The following is a 6,827-nucleotide window of genomic DNA, read 5'->3' as shown; positions in this document are numbered from 1 at the left end:
ATGTAGTAACAAAGGAAGCCAGAAGACTCCTTCACAGCGAGTCACGTCTGCACTGAGTATAAGCCTGACGTTTCATAAGCCTCCAAATAAATCTGCTGTGAATTTCCCATTTCTATTTGTACACCCAACACTTGCTAAGGGCTCCACAGGCATTCAGAGCATCACTAAAGGAAGGCATTAGATTCAGTGACACTGAGTTACAGACTTCAATGGGGAAAGTATCAAATAGGGAATTATTTCATAATATAGCCACCACTCAGGCATTTAGGTACTTTTCCATCTTAATTAAAAGGCAAAAAATTGCAAAAGGCTTCAAGGAAACATTTAAGTTTTCCTAATCAAAGCATAAAATTAATCTATGGAACAAATTACTGCATAGCATAGTGATCTTTTCAGAAGAAAACACTGAAAGGCTCTGAAAAAAGAATTTAGGCTTTCTGTGCCTCCTTCTCCCTACAAAACTGGTTTTTGAGCCCAGTCCCGCTAGTGATGTGCAAGAAGGCAGCACATCCCCAGCCACAGCAGCTCTCAGGCTGGCACCAGCATCCCCTTTTCCCACTGCAGCACTTTCCAAAGCTAATCAATCCACAGAGGCTGTAATGAGGTGATTACAGCAATAATAGGCAGCTGTGGAAAAGAGGCCAGGGAGAGCTGTGGAGAGGACAAGTGTCCATCCTCCTGTCTCTGGGCAGACTGGGACTCCCTGGGGTCCAGGAGGCCTTGGGAATGGCAGGGACCCATTAGCCCACTTGTACCATCCCAGGTTTGAAACTGCAGGATTCTGATTTATGGGTAAGGTGGCTTGGCTCAGAATAGAGGTTTTTAAAGTGTACTTGTAGTCAATTATTTCCTCCTCCTGCTGAGTTCTGTTGAGCTGGACTCAAAGCATTAATGGAACAGGACTTTCAGGATCAAAAGATATGAAAATTCATATCAATAGAACTGTCTGATCAGCATTTGCTCTTCAAATATGAGTAAGAATGTTTTATTGCATGATAAGAAAGCAATAACAATGGCCAAGGTGTATAAACATTTCCCAGGCATTCCTTTAGGATGCCATGCACAAACTGTCAGCAGCTGCTCCACAACGATCACACGAGCCCAGGAGCACAGGGCCTCCTGCTCTAAGGAAGTACTTCAGAATGAGGAAGGCATTTCCTGTCTATCTATATTAATATTATGAAGTGCCTTATGTCTAGACTACAAAATGAATGAATAGGTTATAATCTGGGTGCCAGAGCCTTTGGGAACAATGGTCAGGCTTCTGCTGACCTTCACTGAAAAAACTCCAGGTTTTGAGACACCACTGCATGATCTGCAGAGCACAGGCTAAAAATGTGTGCAAAGGGATTACAGAATATTTGCGTTTCATTCTGAAATGTGTGGAAAATCACATTATTGCAGAGTCAGCTAAATCTATATGTGCCATCTGACTGTTCAAAAATCAAGGTTAACTTACATTTAGGAAGGTTTTTTTTAAGTTCCAGACAGGCACAGATTTCTGCACTGTGCAAAGGTTATGGTTCCTTTGCTGGTTCCTTTTCTTGTTGATTCAAGATTTGAAACATATCCGAGAGTATTTTTGCCCATTTGTGACTTAAGTCTTGTTCATACACAAAACTTGAAGACATAGTTTTAAAAATTTCTTTATTAGTTATATTTATTAGCTATATTTATGTATCAACTAATCTTCGTAGTTTGAACAGAGTCTGACCTGTTTCCTCTCAAAGCCATGGAAAGCTTTCCCCTTGGCTTCCAGCAGTTCCAGACACTTATCACTTTGTTTGCAGCACTAATTTTTCTGTAATAAGATAGATCCCCATTTGGGATAGCTAAATGTGATGGATATTTCTTAAGTACTTTGAGATAAAATATCATTTATTTTCCCTCTTTAATTTATGAAATGTAAAATGGCAAAGCTCCTAACTTACCTGCTGAGCCACTGAAAGAGATGAAAGCATAAATATCCATGACATCCACATTATTACCAAATACATTCATTAACAGCAGTGCCATCACAGCGAATACCAAGTGAACTGACAGTGACAGGGCAAAAAGTTAAAGTGTTTATAACTTTTTCTCAGAGTACAAATACCAGTTATTCCTGACCTTTGATGTAAACTTTAATGATCACTGGTAAATCAAATATGATACTGTTAGAATTCAGTGCCGCAACTGAGACCTTTTCACCCTGGAGATGCAATATTTCCTAAGAATTTATTTGTAGATTACACTAATTATCATCCATACTTCATGAAGGATTAATACCCATAGGAAATAAGCTCATTTCCATTGAAAACTTCCCAGTTTACTCTTGTGTACTCTGATGATGAGTTACATGATGTAAATTGTCTGTTTAGAAACTCATCACCCTCTCCTGGTTCCCGGGCAGCCTCAGCAAGGGGCTGCCACCAAACATCCCTGGACTCTTGGGTCCTCAGGTGGGTTCCAATTGGTCTGAAGATCCCTGAAGGAGGGCAAAAGAGGGACCAGTTTCCAGTTTCTATGCATTTTGTGCATTTAACCTTGTAGAGGAAGAGAAATTGTTTATACCAGTCAGGCTGCAAGCTTCATCCTTTTCATTTTGTTAGTTGAACTTACTGGCTTGTTCTGGGTCAGTAAGGAATTATTTTTCCAAAGGAGCAGATCTCAGACTTTCTCTGATAAAAAATCCTGAAACAGAGGTGCTAACCCCTATTTAAAGATCTGATATCCTGCAGATAGGCTTTCTTCCCTTCGTTAGCTGCCTTGAAAGAAGCCACCTAGAGAGAGCAAAAAGCAGAGCTTGTGCTGATGAGTTTCCAGCTTTTGGACAAAAACAACAAGCAACAAGTCTTGGCTAACAATATCCATGAGACCAACAGTGAAATATGATGGTGTGAGAGGCTTTTTAGGTCAATGAGAGGGGAGAAATTGGGAGAATTTATTTCATGTTGGGCCAAAGCAATGGTTCTACACCAAATACGTGGCTGCAAAAGCATCCCAATGCTGTGGCATTTATTCCTGTGTAAGAACAAAAAGCACCTCTCTCTTCAGCAGAGAGACTTTTTGCAGCTTTACAGGATCACTTTGGGCTTAGTTCATGCTTTATGTAGTTTTTGTTCAGTTTTACCTCTTTCCCTAGGTAGCTGGCTGGGCCCAAGAAATAAAATGATATGTGAGTGATCATCCAAGCTGTGTTTTAATTCCTGCCCTGGGAGGACTGTAGATCTAAGCAGTTGGTGATTTGCAGAATTCTCCTGCAAATATTTAAAAGTGTTTGCCAAGGCCAGCTCCAACTTCCCTGGGTGACTTTTTTCTAATGCTTTTCTTTATCTCTCTTGCTTTCAGATAAAATGTCAGCTCATGAACTGCAATAATAGCCTTTCCCTTCAGATTTATTTTTCTTCCCCAGTTTTAATTCAGAAAAAAAAAATAAAATATCCGGCACTCAGTAGGAAATTTCTCACAGGGAAACTTCCTGTGATAGCTCCAAATCCTTGCAGTATCTCGGTGGCACGGTGCCTGCAGCGGGGAGCTGCTGTGCCTCTCTCCCCGCAGCTCTCCAGGCCCCGCAGAGCTCCTGCCGCGTCTCCCCGGCTTTGTGCTGCTGATCCGAGCCGGATGATGGCACAGTTGCTCAGCTCCAGGCTGCTGGCTGCGAGGCATCGCTTACACATGAACTGGTAACACTGATAACATTCGAGCCCCTCTCCTTTACAGCAGAGACTCTAATCCACAGCGGTACAAAATACACTAAAAAAAAAGGGGGGGGGGGGAAGGGGGGGAGCACGGAGGGGGAAAGGAATAAAGAAAAGGGGAGGGGAGAAAGGAGAGAGAAAATTAAAAAGTCCTTCAGTCCAATGTCATTTCAGTCGAGCAAGGTCACAGTGGGGCCAGCTGCTGGTTAGAGCTCAGCTCAAGGGAGCAGAGGTCTCCGGAGGGCTGATTGCAGCAGCCGGGCTGCTCTAATCTCCAGGGGCTGCTCACTAAAGGCAAAGCCATGCTGGGGACAGCCCCAGCGCCTTCCCCCGCAGCAGCCTTTATCCAGCCCTTATCCAGCCTTTATCCAGCCTTCATCTCCTCGGCACAGGGAGCTCCTCTTGCACCGGCACAGGTGCCCAGGCGCCGGGCAGGATACTTTTAAAATGCAACAGCATTGAAATAACAGAAAATGTACTTGGTAAATAGAAATGTGGGTACAAAAGATGCCACGTTTTTGAAAGGGGTATAATGGTAAGGAACTGCAGAGGGTCTTCCCTGTGGTGATAAGGGCTGCTGGAGCTGGGTCCTGAAACAGGGACTGTAAACATCATTTGTGCACATTCTGCTCATCAGCACTGAACATCTGTCTCGTGCTAGACTTTACTGCAACTTTGCCATTTTCTCCAGTAGCTGATGTTTTGCATTGTTTTGAGTTTCGTTTAATTTCCCTAGTAAATGCAGAGCCAAGTTGAAGAGGATCACAGAACTTCTAGTAATAATTTCCCTGACTTGCCACTGCTTGAACAGAAGAGGCAGGTGCAGACACTGAAATAAATTCCACTAAATTTCCAGTCCTCAGTCTGCACCAGAACCCTTTAGGCACAAGGAGTATCCAAAAAAGCTTTTTTCTGGGAACCTCCCAGAAGTATTTTTTACAGCTAACAATCTTGCTTTGTTCTACTGAGAAAACCCAAGGTTTGCTGATAACACTTCTCTCTTATCATGTCTATTTCCAAAATACCACAAGTAAATGACTGGGCAGAGACAATACCATAATATCAAGTGATAATGAGAAGCTGTAAAAGATTAAGGAAAGTCCTACAGGGCTCTTGTTATACATACAGACCGAAACTGTGTTCAAGGAACAAAAAAAAGCATGGAAAAGAACTGAAATGGGGACCACACCTGCTAGCCGCGATACCTGACCCCCAGGGGCAGCACTCACACAACTCTTTTCTCTTAAGAGAGAGACGTGTTAGGAGTTATTCCACTGTGACACTGAGAAAGCCCCTGCAAATATTTAATGTCTCCCCACTCCAGAAAGGGGAAAGGGTCTAGTAGGCAAGTTTAAAATACTCTTGTGAGCTCCTGGTCCTGCCAGGACCACCCGTATGCAGGCAGCCGCTCCCATCTGCCGTGAGCAGCTCGTGGAGCCAGGGCTGAGGCTGGGTTTGTGCCCTCTGCATGGGCATAGCCTGGCACACCAGATCCCCCTGGCTGCAGGCAGCTGGGAGCCAGAGGAGATGGAGAGGCTTTTTCCAGCCCAGAGGCCTGGCTGTGGTTGCTCTCCTCTGGCAGCTCTGCTGTTGACTCTCATTCTTGTCAGGCAGCTCCCTGTTTAATCCTGTGGCTTCAGGCACTTTCTAGGTGAGTCTGTATGATGGGCAACTGGAGACAAGGTAGACATTATAGCAGGTTTAGGAATAGTGTACTAAGTCTATCCATATTTTATATTCAGCCTAGTGAGCCCAAGTGCTGTTCCCTGTAGCTGTGCTCCACACAGAACCCCTGGCTCTCCCTGGAAGGAGAACTGCATCAAAGATTTGTGGAGTGCCAGTTTCAGGTGCCTTCAGGCATTGCCTGATATCCAAAAAGGAGAGGATGAGGAAGGTGGAAGGACACTACCACCAGTGCTGAACTGCAGCATCATCCCTTTGCTGGCAATGGAGCTCACTCTTCTCCCAGGGTCGGGGCTATCACTCACCAGTTTGTGTGCTACAACTCGCAGTCTGGGCCCCAAAGAGATGAGCTAATTTTCTTGAACAGGAAGCATCTTCTGCAGCATTTGAAAGGTCTCAGACAGGAGCTCGATGCCGAAAGAAAGCTGATGCTGGAGCAAACAGTGGTTCCTGTGGCTAGAATTGACTGGGGTTTGGGGCAGCTGGCATTTCTGGGTCTGCAATGTAAAGCATCCCCTAAAGTCTGGGATCTATATCCATAGAAAATAAATATATAGGTCTGTGACCCCAGCCTCAATTGTGAGGAAATTTACTGCCATGGGAACACAATGCTTGCTTGAAATGTGATTGAATCAGTACCTGTGCTTTCTTTGCAAGGCTGTGTGCTTGGCTTCCCAACTTCCACAGATGCTGAAGGAAGACAATGAGCCGATCCTCTTAAATCTCAATTTAGACTGACACATCCCCCAGCTCCACCCCCCACCCCCCTACTGCTTCAAGTTGTGCTCCTTAATGTTTAATTTTATTGGGAACTCCCCCAGTACTCCCAACACTGGGTTGCCAACATTGGAAATTAAATAATTTTTTTCTTTTTTCTTTTAAAAGGCATTTAACTCCAACAATATACAGTTGCAGCCATGAAGGACTGAACTCATTTTACAGAATATGCTTCCCAGTCAGAAATGAAACTGGCAGTGCAACCCCTCCACCCCCCAGAATTACTTGGCTAAAGCAGTAGCCAGATGAAGAAGCAAAAAAACCACAAGAGGATTAAACCAAATATGCAGCTCAAACAGAGGAGCAGCTGAACCCTCTAGCATTTCAATACACAGCTGATTCAGCAAAACAGATACACATTCAAATGGAGGATGTCACTGAAAGGAAAAACCAGGCAGCTTAATCAATAAAGCATGCAGCCTGTCCTGGTACAGGGAAAGCAGCAGCCTAACGAGCCACATAGAAAAATGAATTGGGAAGAAATTTTGCTTTTGCCAGGACCTTGAAGCCCCAGTGGAAGAAATGTCCAGGAAAGGTAACTCATGGAGATAGGCCACTGCTATCTTTTCCCTCCATTTTCCCTTTTTGAGATTAACCCCTACAGCGGGGGGTTAGAGAGCAGCACTTTTTTCCTCAATCACACAGTTTATAGGAAGTGGGATATTATTTAATTCAAGATTGCAAGAT

At 44.0% G+C, this 6,827-nt stretch overlaps 1 long non-coding RNA gene across 1 annotated transcript in view; it reads right to left on the bottom strand.

Annotated features, from left to right (window-relative positions):
- Positions 1-1,672: 1,672 nt before the first annotated feature.
- LOC125334020 overlaps positions 1,673-6,827 on the bottom strand; it is a 28,265-nt gene continuing 23,110 nt past the window's right edge. Inside the window, exon 4 of the long non-coding RNA XR_007207051.1 lies at positions 1,673-3,735. This is a non-coding gene — a long non-coding RNA (uncharacterized LOC125334020). The remainder of the gene's footprint in view (positions 3,736-6,827) is intronic.

Source organism: Corvus hawaiiensis, chromosome 16 (genome assembly GCF_020740725.1).
Source record: "Corvus hawaiiensis isolate bCorHaw1 chromosome 16, bCorHaw1.pri.cur, whole genome shotgun sequence".
Taxonomy (NCBI): domain Eukaryota; kingdom Metazoa; phylum Chordata; class Aves; order Passeriformes; family Corvidae; genus Corvus; species Corvus hawaiiensis.
This window is presented reverse-complemented; position numbering and strand designations above follow the sequence as displayed.